The following is a 19545-nucleotide window of genomic DNA, read 5'->3' on the forward strand; positions in this document are numbered from 1 at the left end:
AGGATGGTGAAAATAGAGCTGGGGACTGAAATGAAGATACTTGCAGCCATTAGATACTGTCCAGCAGGGAAACATGTTATCTGTCTACTTGAGACAGAGTCCAATACCAAGTAGCACACAATTTTATTTAAAGGAAAAAAATCTGAGTAAATAACAGGTTAAAGGCAAACAAATAGCACATGGAATATAGTTAGTCAGAAAGAGGAGTGGCTGTGTTCACGCATGTGCCCTGGCTTGCTTGAGTTGAAGAATCTTAGTTACGTGTTTGAACAGATGCTTCGGATTCACTTTAAGCATCCATCCTAGTTGAACTTGATGCTGACTGTCCTCCTTTTATGCAGGATGTTCGGCCTGTAGGTGTAACTTCAGGTCAGAGAACAGAAAAGCATACCATACGTGTTTGTGAAGCAAGAGCATGCTTTGGTGTTTATAGATAAGGACCTTAGGGAGTGGGGGGAATGAAGTTTTCCATTACTGTTGCTTTTCCCCCTACATCATAACCGATTTCAAATGGTGCTAGACAAAAACTAAGACTCTGAACACCAAGAGAAATCGGTCAGCCTGTGTAAGAGACATTTTTCTGGCTCAGAGAAGAATCCTCTTGTAGATGACAGCTACGCATTCTTTAAAGAAGACTATCCTTTCCAGTGGTCTGATCAAATGCTTCATCCACACAGCGATCATCCTTTCTGTGTATATAACAAGTTTGACAAGAGTGAAGTCAGGCAAAAATAGTTTAACTTCATTTAGTGGTTTGTATGCAAGAGTAGAAGTTTACTGGACCATTACTAGAAGTTACCAGCAATAAACACTTAAAATAGTAGTGATTTCCCGTGCATCAGTGTGACTTCATCATGCTTACTGAAGGTGCTTGTGTTTGTTACCTGATGATTGTTGGAGAATTGCTGCGTTTGCAGAACGAGTCTGTGGAAGCTACGGAATGATAATTCTGTGACAGTAAGATCCAGAGGCAAAGAGTAGAAATACATTCGATTAACTTAGTAAGTTAAATGTTAGGGTCCTACTGACTGTAGAATAAGGGAAATATACTCTGGGTAAATCTTGCCTGTCAAGATATGATAAGGGCTATGTTGATTTTCATGCAACTTTCGGATCACTTCACTTTACTCTGGACAACTTTAACTCAATATCCATTGTTTATTAAGTAGAAGTACATTTGAAGGAAGCTTTTCCTGTTTTGGCCCTAGCTTGAGAGAGTGTTTACAGTGATTGTATAGTGTCTAGAGATCAGATGATGTTACAAAGCCGATGGTAGGCCAAAAATTAACCGTTGGAGAAAGCGCTATTTTAAGGAGCGGAGGCCATCGGTGAAGTTGGCAGCTGCTTGATCTCTTCCCACGCTGTAATTCTTGCTCCTAGAACACTGATTTCAAATGGTGCTAGATACAAAGTGGGAAAATCTAAGCCACCATGTGAAACCAGCTTCCAGAGGAAGACACATCTTGTGCAAAGCTGCAGGCTGAGAGAGAAAATTCTTCATCTCCACCGTACCTAGAGAAAAATTAATTTATTTAATTTCATTAGAAAGTGAGACAGTGAACTTTGGGGTAGTTACTTTGGTGACACACATTTCCTGATGTCATGTGAATAGTTTAGGCTGATGGAGAAATGAGATAGGTGATGATGAAAGCTACCATTTGGACAATGGCTGTAATTTCCTTTGGTACCCAGGTGGCAGGTATGGAAGCTTTTACCAGCAAGCATTGAAAATGTCCAACTCTTTTTGTGGTGCAGATTATGCAACCGATGTATATAATAAGGTTGCTTTGTACAGTAAGAATCTTCTATGTCATTGCAGATGAAGCCACTCTATGGTTCTCGTTCTATGTAACGTGAAGTTTTAGCTTTTCTGTATTTTCCTCACTTGCTGATGTCAGGGTCATCAAGGACAGGTAGACAAACAGAAGTCAGATGCTTTTTGTGACAGGCAAAGGAAGTATGACACTAATAATGGAACTTTCTTTGTCAGCTGTATCCCGCTGCTTATAAATAACATGCTCTTAATCGGTAAGGAAATGTAGACTTGTGTGAGACAATTATTTGATGGCCTGTAAGCACAAAATGGCTTTTTAATGAAAACAAATTACGCGAAAACCACTTTGACTTGTGAGCTAAAATGAAACCTAAAAAAAGAGCATGTGCAACACTGTAAATGGTTCCAGTAGAGGTTGTCTAGGTGGTAGGAGAATCTGAAAGTAACTGGCTGATGTTTATGAGAATGGAACAGGTCTGAGCAGTACTGTGGTGCAGCACATCCATGTAGTTAACCCACAATATATGTGTCTCAGTACAGTGGGAATAGATGGGACATCCTGAGGTCTATGGAGGACTTTATACCACTCAGAAGCATAATATGTGGCTACTGTGTTTAATCAGTGCTGATGCAGAAGCTAGTGTGAAATGGATTAAAGTTAGGCAGAGGTAGAGTTGGAATTTTGCTTATTGATACTGTGGACTTTTGGCAACTCTGCCCATTAGTTTTGTAACCAGATTTAAGGATCTGCTTTAGTGCCTACACCTTCTAATACACCCCCTTAAACTGCAGAGGGAAATTTGGAGGAAGAGCAGTTCCTTCCCAAAAGAGGGGGGAGGGAACTGTACTAGATTACTATGGCTATATATTTACTGTAGCTTCTAAATCCATTAACTGGGGCAACAGGGTGAAAGACAAGTGGAAAGCAGGTTTCCTCCCCAGTGTCTGTCTTGCTGGCATAGTTCTTTGAGGCGCTCTCTGAGCGTCTCTGACAATCTGGCTCTGAACACCTATGCGTGTCCTCCCCTCCCCTAAGCAGTCGAAGACCAGTGGCTGATTTGTTTGTAGTTTGACGCTTGCATTACTTCACTGGGAACTTACGCTCTACTGTTTGTTAAAATCAGATTTCATTTCAGCATAATCCAGATGCTGCTTCTCCCTTCTCAAGGCTACCTGAACGTTGTCCTATGCTTTAACAAACTCCCCCTTCGCTCCAAGCAGCCAGAAGGTGTCGGCCCTTGCTGGCAAAGCGCAGGTACACCTTTCATGAAGGATACATCCCTGACAGCGTGTGCTGTTCATTTTAAACCTAGTTGCATGCTTGGGCAGGCAGCATGCCATGAGAAGGGGAGATTAACAGAAGGTAAGAAAGAAGCAGAGCAGTTCATGATGCTGTGATAACCAGTGCTCAACTGCTAACATACACACATGCAAAAAAAAAAAAAAAAAGGCATAAAACAATGTTTTTCCCCAAGCGTGTGCTGAATGTGTGTGCATAGGGGATGTGCACACACATGTGCAGAGACACGCAAATACTATCAGCTGTAGCTGGCTTCATCGAAATGTTCCAGTTTTCAAGCAATAGTACGAGAGGGTCCAAAATTTCCATTCTGATTCTTTCCTACTTTTCAAACGCATATTAGTAGCAGTTCTGTTCTGTACTTAGCGTCTACCAGAGTACTGTCTCAAATCATTTTACGAACTTCATACTGCTTTACATCTTCTATACAAGCCAAAGGAAACCCATGACTTCCCCCTGTAAAGGAACTTCTTCCATAGCCTGCTGAAGCAAGGCAAGCCTAGATGTCACAGACCTAGTTCATAGAATCGGTAAGGTTGGAAGGGACCTCTTACTTCTCACAACCTGCACCTTATATATTAAGGCACTTCTTGGGCTTCCACAGTAAACAAAACAGACCTCTGTATGATCTTGTGTACATCGTAAATTCTTCCATTTCTCCTCCAGGGCAGACCAGGGTTTGATGCACCATGAGTTTCGTTCCTGGAGGTAATTATTCCCTTTGATATGCAGAAAATGTGAGGCAGAGAGGCTTGATGCATCATCCCCACAGTCAAGGAGTGAGTCAAATCCAGGGCCAGGTGCAGGACAGAGGGGTGTGACAGAACATGTGGTGACCTGTGAGGGGAACTGAAATGAGTGAACTTCTAAAGTGCCCCCCCCCCCCAAAAAAAAAGGGGGGAAAAAAAAAAAAAAGAAAACCTCCTTCAGCCTGGTGGAGCATGTAACTGCATCTGTTTGTTGTGCAGTTCTGTTACTGTGTGGTGTTGCATAGGTCAGGTGCAGACAAATATGCCCTAACTTGCGATCTGAGTCAATTATTACCTTGTAAGGCCTTTTCTAGCAGAAGCTGAGTGAAAGGCAGGGTAGATGCAGCATCATTCCTTGGAGTTGAGGCCTGTGAATAGAAGATGGCTCTAGAGACACTATTGAAAATATCGGCAGCAAAAATGTGCACTTCCCTCTTGAATTTAAAGCATAATAGAGGTTTTCTGAGTTTTTTCCCCCCCTTTGATTAAGGCCTGAACAAAAACTGCAGACCACTGTCCTGAGTGAATGTAGTCTGTTCCTTTAGTCCTATTATTGCAGCCTTATAACTGAAATATAAATAGCGAGGTTAAAAAACAGGCACTTTGGAACTCCCTCTCTCTGCAACTCCACCGCCCCTGCAAAAAAAAAAAAAAAAAAAAAAAAAAAAAAAGTAGGAACACTGTATTATGGCTTGTGGGTAGAAGCTTGTAGCACCTTTTGTCCCATTCGGTCTATTTTACCAGTGGGATAGTCAGGCCTGCCTAAGGGTCGAGTCATTAAATTCAAGTCCTGTTAAAGGTGATCTGTTATAGCATTTGCTTGCTTTTATGGAACTATCAGCAAGCTGCCTATTGTTCTAATCCTTTTTTTTTTTTTTTTTTTTAAGTAGTCTGATTGTGCAAGAGTTTAGAGGAAAAAAGGAACAGTTCAGTTTTTCTGCTTGCTTGCTTGCTTATGTTTAACAAAGGGCGACGTATCAGGTGATGTGATGGGCCGAAGCAGCCCCCATTTTATGATTCTGCCATACTGTCATCCACGTTTGCTGTGATGCTTGGATGTAATGAAGTACAGGAAGCCTTTAATTTTTAATTTACAGATCTCTTGGAGAAACTTGGAGATGATTCATCAGTGCAATACCACTAAAATAAAGCGGATTCACTACCAAAACGTGGGTTTTTTGTTTGGTTGTTTTTTTTTTTAATCTCAGCCCTTTATTTCAGTCTGTTAAGTAACTGACACCTAGGACTCTTCCAAATGGCTTGCCCCAAAGCTATTCTGAACTCAAGGGAGTGATTTTAGCATGGTGAGCATTCTAGGTGTGCTAGATATTAGAGCTACAGTTTCTAATCTTATGCTTCTTGTGAACTGATCTGAAATTACCTTGACTTGCCTAGAGTCATACAATCTTCTACCTTCAGTTTCATGAGACTTCTTCGCCAAAAACAGCCTGTTTGGAGGGCATAGGAACTCTTGAAAAAGGATTTCAGGTGACACAAAGAGTGATTCAATCACATGCATCACAGGCATCACATGCTACTGTGTTTAAGTAGCACATTACAAAAGTAACTAAACTAAACAGTTCACCAAAGCTGAAACTAGAAAAGTGGTTTTCAGTTCCTAACTTATGTATGTAAGCATCACCTTGCAATATAATGTATTGATTGCAGGTCTTGAAAGCAGCAACACAGTTGTTATTGTTGAGATTTCTGTAGTCATTTCAGGAATATCATGTTCTCTGTCACCACTATTGTTCCAGCTACTTTTGGTAATGTCTAGGAAAGTCACATTTTTCTTTGTGTCATTAAAGAGACAATAGAACATCCTCTGATAATAAAAAGTATAAGGAAACAGATACTGCTAGGTGTTCAGTGAAATATAGTCCGACTTTAAAACAGGACAGTTGAAAACATACCTTCAGTGCTCTGCCATATCTTACACAGTAGAAGGACCTGGCAAAAGAGAATAGAGGAAAGCACTGACGACATCCCTAGTTGCCTCCCTGGAGAAACACTGGTGTCTGAGCTGTTTTTTTAGTATCTGCTCCCAGGATTCTCATTGTCTTTTCCACTACTGAAACTGTGTATTTGGGACCTATTGTCAATGTTAAGAAGCATTTTAGTTGTATATTCAAATACAAAACTAGAGTCTGCTGATGGACAGATACTGTGCACCATTCGCACTGCGTAAAAGAGTGCGTGTGTGGGGAGCTGATGTGCTTAACTCAGAAATAGCTCTCTTCCTTGGAAAGCTTAAGGTCTGAATCACACTGTGTTGGCTCAGTTTTTAGCAGACAAGCTATCACATATGCCTCCCTGTAGGAGGAGAGTCGTCACTGGCCTCAGGATTAGCAGCCAGGTTCTTTTCCTTTGAAAACTGGAGAATAACGATAATGAAGGCCAAGGCTGACTTTAAGCATGGTCAGTGTAGGAAGCTGCCCAGGGCAAGAAAATTGGAGGGTAGTGGAAGGTAACAAAACTGTAAGCAAGAAAAATCCATTTGGGTCCATGCTTGGCTCTTCTGGACCCCAAGTTCCTCTCCATTTAAATAGAATCAGAGAATGTGCCCCTAAATTGAACTTTGCTACTGTGAAGTGGGCTTGAAAGAAGTTATTTTGTTTGAGACCCTTGAGGCATTAACTATTTAGTGTTGCCTGTGAAGCTGAGAAAACTAGACCCAACCTTAACATGTCCATGGTTGGTGCTGCCCTGAATCAAATGAACATAACAGTTTACAAGTGCAAACACCTGAGAAGAATGTGGAAATTTGGCAGGAGACATAACTGCTATTGAGCTGAGGTACCTGGAATTAAAAGCGCATGAGAGACAGCACTAGCTTGACAGACACTGGTGAAAGCACTTAGAGCAGCCTGCAGAGTCCACCTGATAAAGACAACAGGGACAGAAATGCAAATATATGCAGGGGCACTTTTCTTTTTTTTTTTCTTTTTTCTTTTCTTTTTTTTTTCTTTTTTTTTTTTTTTTTGCCAGAACACAGAGTAACTTGATGCCTAGTCCTAAAAATATGTCCAGAGGAAAAATGGGTGAGGGAAAGGTTTTCTAAGCTTGCTTTTGCAGTTAGCTCAAGAAACTTGGATTTTAAAACATTTCAGAGATGCAGGACTTTTTGATCTATGCTTTGAGGCTCAATGGCCCACTGCTGTAACAGCATTAATTTTCAAGCTTTATGTCCAGGCTCAGGGCTCGAGCACTGTCACCATTGTAAGAAATGTAGATTGAGAGATCCAGAACCGACTGGTCGCTGACAGTCGGGGGAATGACCTTGCTGCAGGCAATGCAGCAGGCAGCTATGGGTACCACTCTCAGAGCTATGCCATGATAACGTTACATAATACTGGCATCTCTAAATGCTGTTGAAACGTGAGTTAGTCATTTCTACTGCCTTATTTGCAACAAAACTTCTGGGCGGATGAGAACGGAATGGAGTACTCCTTCCTTGTCCCATAACAAGGGCACGTTTGTAATCAAGGCTTGGGAATATATGTATCTATGTATAGACATATGGGGGCAACTTGAATATATTTGGCATGATACATACAGGATATGGGCAACTTGGATATATTTTGCATATGTCTCTGTCCATTAGCGTCAGCAATACAGATACTTAATCAACACGACTTAAATCTCAACAACCCCCCCAGCCACACCCATATTAAACCGTAAGAAAATACCGTGAACAAGTTTTAGAAAAAATACAAGGCAGCAATTTCTGGATAGTTCTGGAAGTGATCTGTATGAAGAGTGAGGGTAAAATACTTGGTGTTTGGACATATTAAAGGATTTTCCCAAATAAGAAAGAAAAACATTTGCTTGTAGACCGTAAGCTTCTCACAGCATCAGCAAAGCTCCTGACACAGAGCCCGATGCTGTATTTGTATGACATGGAAATTAACAGCAGCAGCAGCAGCAGCAGCGCTGCAGGCTTAGAATCTACTCTGCGAGCAACAAAATGGCTAGGGGTGCTGTCGTGTTCGTTTGATTCCTTCGCTGTTTGTGGGTGGCGAAATAGGTGGATGCCGATATCCCTGCCACTTTGGGTATGGTTGCGAACTTTACCATCAACGTTAAATTAATGTTTATAGCCATCTTCTAGTTTGTGCCCTCATCAGCTCAACTCCGTGGAGCAGAGACAACAACCAACAGCAAAATCGGACTGCGTCACAGATGTAACACGACCATCGGCAAAACAAGTGCAGCAAGATACCATGGTTGTCTCGTCATTCCAAAAGCCTTCCTTACTATCAAGGAAGAATAATACGGTAATGCTGTTGAATTTATGGTATGAGCATTTGCAATCCTTAACTTCCTTTATCAAATTCTGCGGTCCTTGAACAGTGAAACTCCCAAGAAAATTGCATGTATTTTGCCAGCAGACCCAACGCATTAACGAATACTGCGTCATAATGCCGCACTAAGGCTGAGAGGTATACTAAACCCCGCTTTACAAAGGAAGAAAACCAAAATACAGAGAAATGATTCAGCTTGTACAGTGTCACACACGGAGAGTCAGAGGGAGTAAGAAATCACAGCTTTTCCAAGTCCTTTTGAGGCAAAACTCTGACAACCATTTTGAAACAGTTACCCGTATCACTAACATACAGTAACGATACCACTCATGCCCAGAATCACTGCTGACTTATAGAAATATACCATGGCCCTTGCTTAGCCTTGTTTCACATAATCTTGCAAAGTTCCATAGATTTATCTGGTAACAGTAACCATCAGTTACCAACAGTAACATGAACCAATTCATGTGCAATCCAATTTATAGCTGAAGTTTAACACTAAAATAATCATTTTATCTCTCACTATCCTTTCCCTCTCTGCACTCAGTTGCAATTAAACCATCTCTGTGGCAAAAAAAAAAAAATAATAGCAAAAGGAATAAAAACAAATGCATCCGTATGCTGAAATCAGAAAGGATGCATATGCCATAGTAAGTATATGGGCTGCCAGATGCAGCTCCTTCCAAAGGACTAAGGAATACCTTTAAGAAGCGCTACCACTGCAAGTTTAGCAGGGCCCACTGCCCCACAACATGTGATGGGGAAAAACGCGAGGGTCATCCGTTTAGACAGTGCTCAATAAAATAGACTTAACCCACCCATCTTCCAAGCAACAGAACGTCATTTCTTAGTCGAGCTGCTAGCCGTACAGAATTACCTCCACTGCTGCCTCGTACGGGAGCTGCTGTGTATGTGCTGTTCTTACATATGTGTGTATTTACGCCTGTCTGTCTTGCTGCAGGGACCACCGTTGTTGCTGCTATTCCTGTTGTTCCCCTGCTCTGCGGAACTGGCGCTGCAGGAGGCAAGGATGCTCCAAGGGAGCCAGCTACAGCCAGCGAAGGCTCAGTGAGTCAGGAGGGGCTGTGACGACTGCAGTGAGAGTCTGAAATTCCCTATGGCGTGTGGCAGAAAAGGAGGGGGGCAAGAAACAGAAGGGAAGGAGGGAAAAAAAGTGGGGAGTGGCACCTACGGTCTTGTCTTCTTCCCTCCCTTTTCCTGCCACGGCACTGCCTTTGGAAATGGCTTCCTCCCCTCTGTGCTACTGCGCAAAGAAATGGCGTCGGGGATAAAACTGCAGGGCGCACGGCCTTTACAACCTAACAGAAACAAAATTCGGTCACGGTGGGTGTACGTGTGTAAATGCAGCCTCTCTCTCTCTCTCTCAGACTGCCGTTCGGGGGACAGGCTACTGCAAGGAGACGGAAACAGAGAACGTGGTACGTTGGAGCTGGTTCTCAACCCAGCCGTTACTGCTAAACCACCACGCCTGACTCTTGAGATGTCGGTGAGTGAGTAATATAAACGCTTATGCTACCACATCCCTAAACTTTTTAAAGCTTGATATGACGAAAGGCTAAGGAATAATGTTCCCTGCCGTATGAGAAAGCAAAGTTACCGCTCCACCGCACAATCAGATGACTTCCTCGGCCAGGAGGACCAAGCTCAAATCTGGCTGTGTCGTCAGAACTTCCAGGCAGAGCTGCCATCTTCACTGTCGGCCACTTTAAGAAGAGAGGTGGAAAAAATAGTATAGTAAATGATTAAGAGAGTAAAATGTTCCTTATCTTCATCTCCTCATCCTCTCTCTGGATATGCTGCCCGTCCTCCGTCTCCCGTTCATCTTTACCTAGTCTCTTCCCAATCCTCTTTTTATTCCTGTTTTCTGATGCTGTTATTTTCTTCTACACTTTTACAGGGCTGTATTCGGCTCTCCCCGATGTTACTGAGACTGTGGCAAATTCATGCTTACATAAATGAAAGCAGACTTTAGCCCAGAGTCTTTTTCACGTCTTCAGTTATTCCCGCGACGTAATTTCCAGACGCGGTCCCTGCCCCAAGCAGTTCACAGTGCTGCTACCCTGTTTACTGACGCTCTACCAAAGCCCGAAGGTAACACTTAATTCCCTTATAAGGAAGAAAGCAAGCAAGAAAGCCCCAAACCCTAGTACTTTCCCGTGCACGGTGGTTAGCAGCTCTGACACGTCATTGCGACAACTGCGCGGCGAAACGAAACCTGCCCGTCCCTGACAGGGCGCAAACGTGGAGCGCGGCGTCGGGCGCTCGCGCGGTCCCGTGGGCGCCGCGCGCACAGAGTTCGTTCTGCTGCGGTTTTTATTTTCATTTTTTTTCTTTCCTCCCCCCCCCGCCCCTTTTCCCTCATTCGCCCGGAGGGTCCCGCGGAGCCCCGCGGAGCCCCGCGGAGCGAGGGCGGCGTGCCGGGGCCGGCCCGGCCGGCGGCGCTCCTCAGAGCCGGCGGCGCGCCTCAGAGCCGGCCGGATCGACGCTCCGGTTTGACACCCGGTCCGCGGCCAATCCGGGAGGGCTTTTCACCTGCCAGCGCCTTCTCCGCCAATGGCGCGGCGCGCTGAGGGCGAGAGCCCTCCCCGGCCAATCGGGAGCGAGCTCGGCCACTTAGTTAATGATGCAGCAGTACAGGGAAGACTATCACATGGGAGCTGGAAGGCTGCCAGCATGGAGACACGGCGAGAGCAAGGTAAACAACTTTCCAACGCCAAAATGATGACATTTAATCCCTAAATGCTGGCTTCCCGGCTCGACTCATCCTTAACCCCTTTCGGCCGCGCTGGAAGCGTCTGGAAGGAGCGGCGTACCTGTGCCCGGCGCTGGTGGGAGCGGGCCGGCGTGCCCTGCAATGATCACTGCGTCACCGTTTTGCACTTTCTGAACTACGCAGTGACAGACCGCCGAGCTCCGAAACGCAGAGCTCTGTTAACCCCTCCGCCGGAGCCCCTGCCGGCATGCTAGCCTTCAGGGAGCCGGGAGGGAATAAAAACCCCAAACAAAACACGAAAACAGCAGTCTTTGCAAAGTTGTCATCTCTCCCCCACGACTGCTACCCTCCTCTGCATTACAGCAATGCCGGCAAGAGTGGCATTAGTGCAACCTGTGCCATCGCTCCATTGAGAAAGCAGCTCTGACGCAGAACAGAGCAATCCTGCCCAGCCAAATAATAATAAAGGCACTTCGGGATCCGAACTTAGGGACGATGGGGGAAGGGGACGCCCTGCAAATAATTAAAAACCGTAAACGCAGTCCGAGCCCCATCCTGATCAAAGGGTACGTACGTGGGAGAGACGAACCGGACCGAAGAGCTCCGTCCGTGCACCATCTGCGCAGTGCTCAGCCCTCCGCTTGCTGCGGAGCGCCACAGAACAGAAGGTTCCAGAAATTTCCCTTCCGTTAACCCTTTCGGCGTCTGCCCACTCTCCCTCCCCGCGGGATTAAGCGCGCCCTATCCCCAGCATCGTCAACGGGCGAAGCTTCCTCCGTCGGCGGAGCCCGGGCAGGATTCTGCAAGCGACTCCGGACGGCGACGGCAGCCCGGTCCCCGGGGTCGGCGTCACTTCTTCCCCTCGAGCCCTGTCTCGCGCTGCCTCTCTCCCCTCTTGCTGCAGCAGGGCTGTTGCTAGTAGACCTATCGACGGAGCTTGCTCTCTCGCTCTCTCTCTGAGCTCTGTGACGCAGCTCTAAATTCTCCAGCCTGCTCCCTGTGTTATACCGGCGGAACTGCAGCTTTCCAGGGAGCCCGTGCCAGCAGTGCCAGGGCCAGGCACGCCGCGGGAAAAGTCGCTCCCGCACGCTGCACCTTCTTCTTTTTTTCTGGTCGTTATTATGTTCCTCACCTCCGTTTCTGTGCTTCCTTCCAAGCCTGTCGGCGTCGCATCTCCTTCTCTGCTTCTGAGTCATGCTACTAGGTTAACTCTTTTAGGATTGGTAGTCAGCAGTACAAATCTCGAACAAGCACAGCTGAAACCGCAGCCAACTTTGTGGTGGTTTCTGTTTTTAAAAAAACCAAAGCAATCTTCTTGGCTCTAAAAAACAAACATGCACACACACACGCACATGCACACACACACACTCTCTCTCCAGTTAGTGCTTTTTGATTAACTGTTTCGATGACAGGAACTACTGTTCGGTCTTGGAAAATAAAATGTTTTTAGGCCCGCATGCTGCTCAGCCTGCAGTTACCATGAAGCACAACGCAACTTCAAAGGAACTGCTCACCCGAACAAGCTCCGGTCTTCTGGACATGAAAGCGTGAAACTACTGCTGGATCCAGATGACCCGGCGATGTTGGCCTCAGGACACTGAGCTGTATGTGGTCCGGCCACTGGGCAGACACACTGTGTCAGATAAGTGACAGGAAGTGCTAGAAAGCTATAGGCTCTTCCTGATCTGAGCAGTCGTAGTAAGTGGTTCACATACACACATTCAGAATACTCTGTGTAGGCAGGAGGGCTTAATAACTGCATTCCTGGAGTCACCAGAATCCAATAATCTCTGTCCAAGACAGTGCACAAAACAGCTACGTATTTCAGCACGGCAGGGCATAATCAGGCAAGAGAAATGTTGCAGAGAAACGTTTTCTCCTTGCCTCTATCCCCGCAAGACGATCCTTTGCATTAACTCTAGCACATGCAATCAACTTCAGCACTAGGCAAACGAAACAGTGCTCTCCAGTCTTGTATCCTCAAAACCGGAAAACGTGGAGGAGGATCGGTGGTAGATACAGCATCTGGGAATCACAGAGAAGCTAATGGAAAGCCAGCACTGTATGAGGGAGTTCATGCGTCAGTCTGCATATACGAGAGAAGAGAGAGTGAGAAGCAGTCCATTTGAAAAATAAAGAATCCGGAGATCTCACCATTACCAGATATATCTGCCATTTTAATTCTGGACTTCAGTGCTAGCTATGAGCGAGTTTTTCACTACAACCAAAGCTGAATTAACCACTATCTTTTCTCTTCACAGCGTCTGAAGAGCCTGAGCTATTTTGGGATTTGTCTGTACTACACTGAAAATGACACCTGTTACACACAGACACAAATGAGAAGAATTGCAAGCTCTCAATTTCTCAGATAAGATTCTTCAAAAAAGAACAAAAAAAACCCACACGAGCCATGCATCTGGGAGAGCAGGGTCGGCTGATCATGTGAAGAGGATGACCACTGCAACTGAGCAGACATCAGTACAAGAACTGCAGGTTTGCTGCGTCTGAGGCAGGGGAAGATCGAACCTCCACGCAACCAAAGGTAATAGTGCTGGATCAACTGAATGCCACAAGACATGGTTTCTTATGCAGTCAAACCCACGGGAATTAAACCCTTACATATGTGCTTTGTGGCCAAAGCCACAAGCATTAAGTACTTGAATTAATGAAGGTAAAATTTTGAGAGTGCTACGGCTACTAAAATGAGTCAGAGATGATAGTCTCTAAAGTAGGCCAGTGTTTTATGTGCTATTACGCAAGCTGGGTTGCTTTTGCTTACCCCTGAGTTACCTCACAAGCTCCATTAACATTCAGGGTCACACGGGCTTTTCCACATTCGTCGTTTTTCCCATCGGTGTGCTACTGATTTACAATATACTAGTAATGTGCCAGTGCTGTATAGACAAGACAAAAGCCAGACAAGACAAAAGCCAGGCAAATGGACCTATAATACCCAGCAAGGCTCTGGACGTAAGCGTGTAATGTAGTGCTTCAAGATAAAAGATGAACTTCAATAATAAGTATTGGCAATAATAATATCACCAATACTTATATGCTAAACAGGACATAAAGTTGCATCTTCAGGTCTCATTGGCAGCTCCCACCTTAACAGTAATGACGCGCAAAGTCTGAAGTTACGAATGTCTTTTAACACTCATGAATGTTGTCTAAAACGTTATTGGTGTTGTGAGTGATAAAATAACCTTGGCCATCCACAAAGGAGGATCCTTGGTCTATTCCTTTTAGGAAGAATAAAACCCTAGAGGCACTGCACAGAACTAACACCTTCCCGCTGGGGAGCTTTTGGCTCAGGTTCCAGTTTAAATGCCATCGGCCACACCTTCCTTCTGACTGCAGGAAATGACAGTTGTTAAAATCAGGGCATGTTCCTGTTTAACTAAAAGACTAAGATCACATAGTCCAAAGACCTCGACAATGCCAAACAAATTCCTGCCCAAGACTCAGCAAGTCTGTGCAGCTGTAAATCTGTATAACCCCTCGCCCTCGATATCCATGTAAATGACATCTCAGCACATCACCTTGGGGAGCAGATGGTTATAAACTGAAGAAGCAAAGAAGCAGGCAAAGATGGGCAGGGGAATGTTAGTAGTAACGCTTAACACTATGTTCGTCAGTTTACAACCCAACTGAAGGTTGTTTTAAAATGTAAAATAGTATTTTTCAAAATGCTGACACGGAATGTTAACTATTCCAAAGTCTGTTTCAAAATGTGAAATTTGTCAAAGCTTCTTCTTTCTCACGAAATGCTCACAACCCCAGTGAACAGATATTTTCCATCAGAAATATATTTCAGCACAGAATTCCCAACCAGCTCCATGCAAGAAATATCAGCATATACAATAACACAATCACCTGTCTGCCAGGACTATTTCCTCTAACCTTCACGGATCAGAGAGTGATTAATTTTTAAAATGTTCTATTAATCTGAATGTTGAAATACTGAGCAAATTGTCCTTCTTAAAAAAAAATCCTCCTTAATTATTTGCTATAGTAAAACAATTCTCTACATTGATGGCAACTAAAGAAGTAATGCTGTTCATTGCTACTTAGGGGAATTGTCAAGTTTTTAATGGGTGCTTGTTTAAAACGATATTAATACAATTTTGTACTAAATAATTAAATAATCATCTGCCCCAGATCGCATATGGAATCAGTATTAAAGCTGGTATTGAAATTCAGGAGTTCCCTGCTCCCAGATTTTACTCAAACTGTGCCTCTCGCTTAATTATAGTCCTTATTGCACAAAAAGCCCCCACTCAGTTAGTGAGATTTAACTGTCATTTGAAACAGAAGCTGCCGGAACAGTGTAGCTTTTAGAGGAAATTAATAGGAAATTATTTAGGAGAGGTTCTTTCATAAAAGAAAAGCAGAAGTAAAACTTTGAAGTCTTCTTTCTGTTTTCACATACATGTGCATTCATACGCACGCATGCTTCGCAATCTCAGAATTCTGTACTAACCACCATCAAGTCATGGAGATTTCCAGGGAACTAGAGACTCGCAACCCCAAAAATAAGAATATTTACTTACACAGCTACCAAAGTCCACGAAGGAATATTTCAAATGGTATATAATGCATCAAATTTTGCTCCACAGTGACAATAACCTAATCTCAAGTGGAAAAGTTACTATTCACAATGTATGTTTAGGTCCAGATTTTTTTTCCTGAGAGGTTTATTGTTACCCAAACAAGTTGCATCGAGGAATGTCAGAGAAATGGCTTCTGTAACATTTTCAGTAATTTCTAGACTTGATTAGCTCAAAACCCATCACTGAGAAACACTTCCTTCCTAGCCCAGTGCATGCGTATGCTGCTGTTACAATCAGTATTTTGTATTTCTTACTGTAGTCCCAGGCAGCAGCAGGAAGAACAGGCAGGCACATAAGTAACAATGAAAAAGTCTGAAACAGTGTTAAGCTTGGTTCTGTGCACCTACCTGGATGTGCACAGCTGACTAATTACTAAGTGATCTCAGATAATGCTGCATTACTCTATTGTGTGTATTGTGCAGCTGCTGGGTTTTCTCCCTCCCTTCCCCTTTCTCCCCCAAGATTCATCTATAGTGACTTGATCATGGAAAGTAGATGGAAGAGCTGATGTTGAGATCAAGAGACTGTAAAACTAGAGATGTGGGTGAATTCCCAACAGCTGTCAAGGATACATGTGTATTAGTCAGATTTACATAAAATGCTCGTATTCTTCTTTGTGCAGGTTGGCCCATGCAATAGAGTAGGCACTGAAGTGGAAACCTGCAGGTGAAAGCCTGACCGTCACTTTGAAAAGCTGCAGTCCTGGAATATAAAGTCTTAGAAACTCCCAGCTGGAGAAGCTGTTCAAAGAGATGGCCCCACATTAACATGCAAGCTGCTTCAAAGGAGAGCTTATATCCCTGTGTTGAAGCTGGGTTCAAGGTTATTTAGCATCCTCAGATGACGGCTCTGCTTATTCTCCTTGCTATCTTGCAGCATTTCTAGCCAGCACAGTATAGGAAATGCTGCCAGGAAGTTGGCTTGTTGGCTCCCCAGGGGCCCAGGTAGCTGTGCCCTCAGTGGGAAAGGGAAAGGGGGGCAGACAGACTCCAGGAGCAGGAGGTTTTGCTACATTCCAAATCTAAGGAGCCAACAGTGCTGAGACAAAAGTAATTATTTCAGCTATTAGCTGCTAAGAATAGAGCCCGCGGGGGTGCTCTGCATGGCTGAGGTGCACTGACAGCACAGTTGGAGGTAGCAGGGATTGCAGTGGAAGCGCAGAAATAGCCATTCTCTGTGTTCAGCACTGTGAAGCTTCATGAGTCACCAAAATACACGGTGGAGGGGGGATAGGTGAGAAGAGAGGAAAATAGCCCCTACATGTTAGGCAGGACATTCCCCTGAGCTGTGTTCTTTTCCAGGGGCGGTTAAGGGGGGAAGGTGCTATGCTGAGGAGCCCTTTTCTTTCCTAAGGAGAGCCTCTTCTTGATGCCAGGGAATTGGACCTCCAGCACGTGCAGCTCCTCCGTACGCTTTTCCACCCAGCAACCATGCCCACTGGAGAGCCCAGCTGTTGCAGGGGAGCCACGGTCTTCAGATATACTTGATGCAAGTATATTCCCTTCCCCTGCCCGTGGGGCACAGGCCTTCTGCCCACAGTCACAGTCTTGCTACAGGAAGGGCACAAATAGATGGGACCTGCTTCTTCCACATTGACAAAGAGAAAAAGCCTCAAATTCCCTCCTTCTGGGCGACTGACCTTTTCACATCCCACTAGAGCATGGTACCCAAAACGCGAGTCCAACCCAACTGCCAGCCCTGCTACTGTGGCTCCTCTAGAGGGGTACGCCGCATGCAAGGGCCCAGTCTAACACTTTTCTTGAATGTTTGCAAAAGCTGAACATTACTGGGGCAGTTGTTGGGGAGAAATCTATGTACAACAAACCAACTCAAGGCAACCAAGAGTGGGTCTTCTCAGGGCTCAATCCAGTTGTGTTGCACTAATGGCTAATCATACTTTAATAATATTAATGTTTCCTTTAGAAATACAAAAAGGCTAACTATATGAGCAGTAGATATTTAAATACAGGCCTAGTAAATGGCCAGGTGCACTGCTGACTTTGTTTAAATCCATTTGTTCGTTTAAATCTTCAACATCTTTTCCTGGTACTATTTAGGAAAAATCACAGTGATATCACTACATGGTTTTAATCAATACAGCTTTTAAGAGATGATTCCCCTTTTGTGCTGTTTGTGCTGCTCGTGGAACAACACATTCCTAATCCATGACTAGGCTTCCAAAGTACACAGTAAAATGAATAATAATGATAGTAAAAAGTGTACAGCTTTTTTCTATGCAGACAACCTTTATATTACTTTAGTGCTGGATTTTCCAGCTGGATTCCTATTATATGTGGAAATTAAAGACAGTTATTTTGTAAAAAAAACCAAAAACTACCCACCAGAAATTAAAAAACAAACCTCCTAGCAAGCTCCTCCTTTAAAGAAAATTTTCATATCATTCCTGGGTGCAAAGGCAGAACGACTCAAGCCAGATAGATTTAAACAACAACTCAGCTGGAGCATGGATAGGGCACCAGACAGCTTGCTAAAAATAGATTAATCCTAATTACAGCCACACTTCTACTTTTTCAAGGTTTCCTGTTTCACATGCCTAGACAAAGGCTGTGAATGGATAGGGGGGATTAGTGCCCATTGTGGCCCAGGAAGGGGCGGGCGGGGGGGCTCAGCGCGCTGGGTGATATTGCGTAATTCTGGGAACATGCAGTCCTTGGGCTGAAGTAACATGAGCGACAGCACCGTCCTCTGCCTCGCTGGCCTTCGGGCTGCCACGGCTCTGAGCTCGCTGGACACAAGCGTAATTCAGTGACCTGCCTCGCAAATCTGGCTTTCCCCACGTAACAAAACAGGAAGAAACAACAAAACTAAACCACTGGAAAACAAAAGTTTCAGATAATAGGTGATTTTCTAGTTAAATATTTTAAAATAACAACTTTCTTACAGACTTTTTGAACTACCTAGAACACTTGCAGATTGATGGTCCTGTGATAGAATTACATGGAGTGCCTGAAAACCCAAAGGAAAGGTCCTACGCTGAAATACACTTCATAGGATTCTGATGGGATTGCCATAATTGTTCATTTTATTTCCTCCTGGATAATACTCATGTATAGAGCAGACTTAAAATCTCCTAAGCAGAATTACAAAATGTTCAATATGAAATACACATATTTAAGCCTCTGCTTTCTAAACTACAGTAGTTTATTCCTCTGGTAAATCTCACGGAACTAATAAAAACAATTTTTTTTCCTACTGTAAAAGATGCATATTAATTGTCAATATAAGTATTTGGACAGAAAATGTATTGCTTCATCTATAATAGCTTGTGTTGTTTTATCAGAAACCAGGACATAATGTTATTTTTCTTTTGTTGTTTATATAGCAGTAATCAATAGATAAGCATTAGGGCCCCCTTTGCTAGAGACTTATCTCAGTATGCACACATCACTGCTGCTTTAAAAAAAAATAGCCAGCAATTGAAAGATCTGTTAGACCAGTAAACCAAACGAAAACCTCACCAAACACTCCTTCACTGCTTTGGATTTATGTAACTGAGGAGCAAATACTCTGCAACTACAGAGGAAACACCAAGAATTTAATTTAAAGTGTCGATCTGAGCCTGTTTGAATGTTAGAAAAAATAAAACAAGTCCTGACAAATTTCAGGACACCAACATCAAAGAGGGTAGTATCTGAACTGCCGGCAGCCTCATGTCAAGGTCTGTCAACCTGGCAGGTTGCACTATGTATTAGAGACTTGGTGGTAAATTTTAGGACTCTTTGAGGTGGTACGATGCTGGTTGGGGCTGACTCATCCCTAAGAAAAGATCAAAGTCTATAGTTCAAGCTGAGTGGCTTTCTGAGAAAAGAATCCTTAGGAAGATGTCTGGCTGGAAAAATAAAACTTGGTAGTTTTTTTCCTAGGACTAGCATTTCATTATTATTTTACTTAACAGCCCATCAGAAAAGATTTTATTTTACTTTTTTTGAGATTCATTTCCCCTCGGCACTGAAATGAAAATCCAGGATTTGGAGCTTGCTTTTTTACATTTTTCATTAAATGGGATAGACTCCCTTTGGCTAGTAGAGATGCTTTAGGCTTACGGATGCTCAC

The 19545-nt window shown here is 43.9% G+C and overlaps 2 long non-coding RNA genes across 4 annotated transcripts; one reads left to right on the forward strand and one right to left on the reverse strand.

Moving 5' to 3' along the window:
• Positions 1 to 106: 106 nt before the first annotated feature.
• On the reverse strand, positions 107 to 11816 carry LOC134150815 (uncharacterized). 3 transcript variants are annotated; one of them, XR_009960727.1, is made up of 4 exons: positions 11436 to 11816; positions 5205 to 9851; positions 4119 to 4191; positions 107 to 351 (listed from the first exon to the last, which is right to left on the reverse strand). It is a non-coding gene; the product is annotated as an uncharacterized LOC134150815 (long non-coding RNA). The 3 variants fall into 3 exon arrangements; XR_009960726.1 differs by lacking the exon at positions 107 to 351 and adding an exon at positions 1139 to 1512; XR_009960728.1 differs by lacking the exon at positions 107 to 351 and adding an exon at positions 3864 to 3911.
• On the forward strand, positions 10785 to 18050 carry LOC134150816 (uncharacterized). Its single transcript, XR_009960729.1, has 3 exons — positions 10785 to 10843; positions 13123 to 13403; positions 16825 to 18050. It is a non-coding gene; the product is annotated as an uncharacterized LOC134150816 (long non-coding RNA).
• The last annotated feature ends 1495 nt before the right edge of the window (positions 18051 to 19545 follow it).

This window comes from Rhea pennata, chromosome 25 (assembly GCF_028389875.1).
Source record: "Rhea pennata isolate bPtePen1 chromosome 25, bPtePen1.pri, whole genome shotgun sequence".
Lineage (NCBI taxonomy): Eukaryota > Metazoa > Chordata > Aves > Rheiformes > Rheidae > Rhea > Rhea pennata.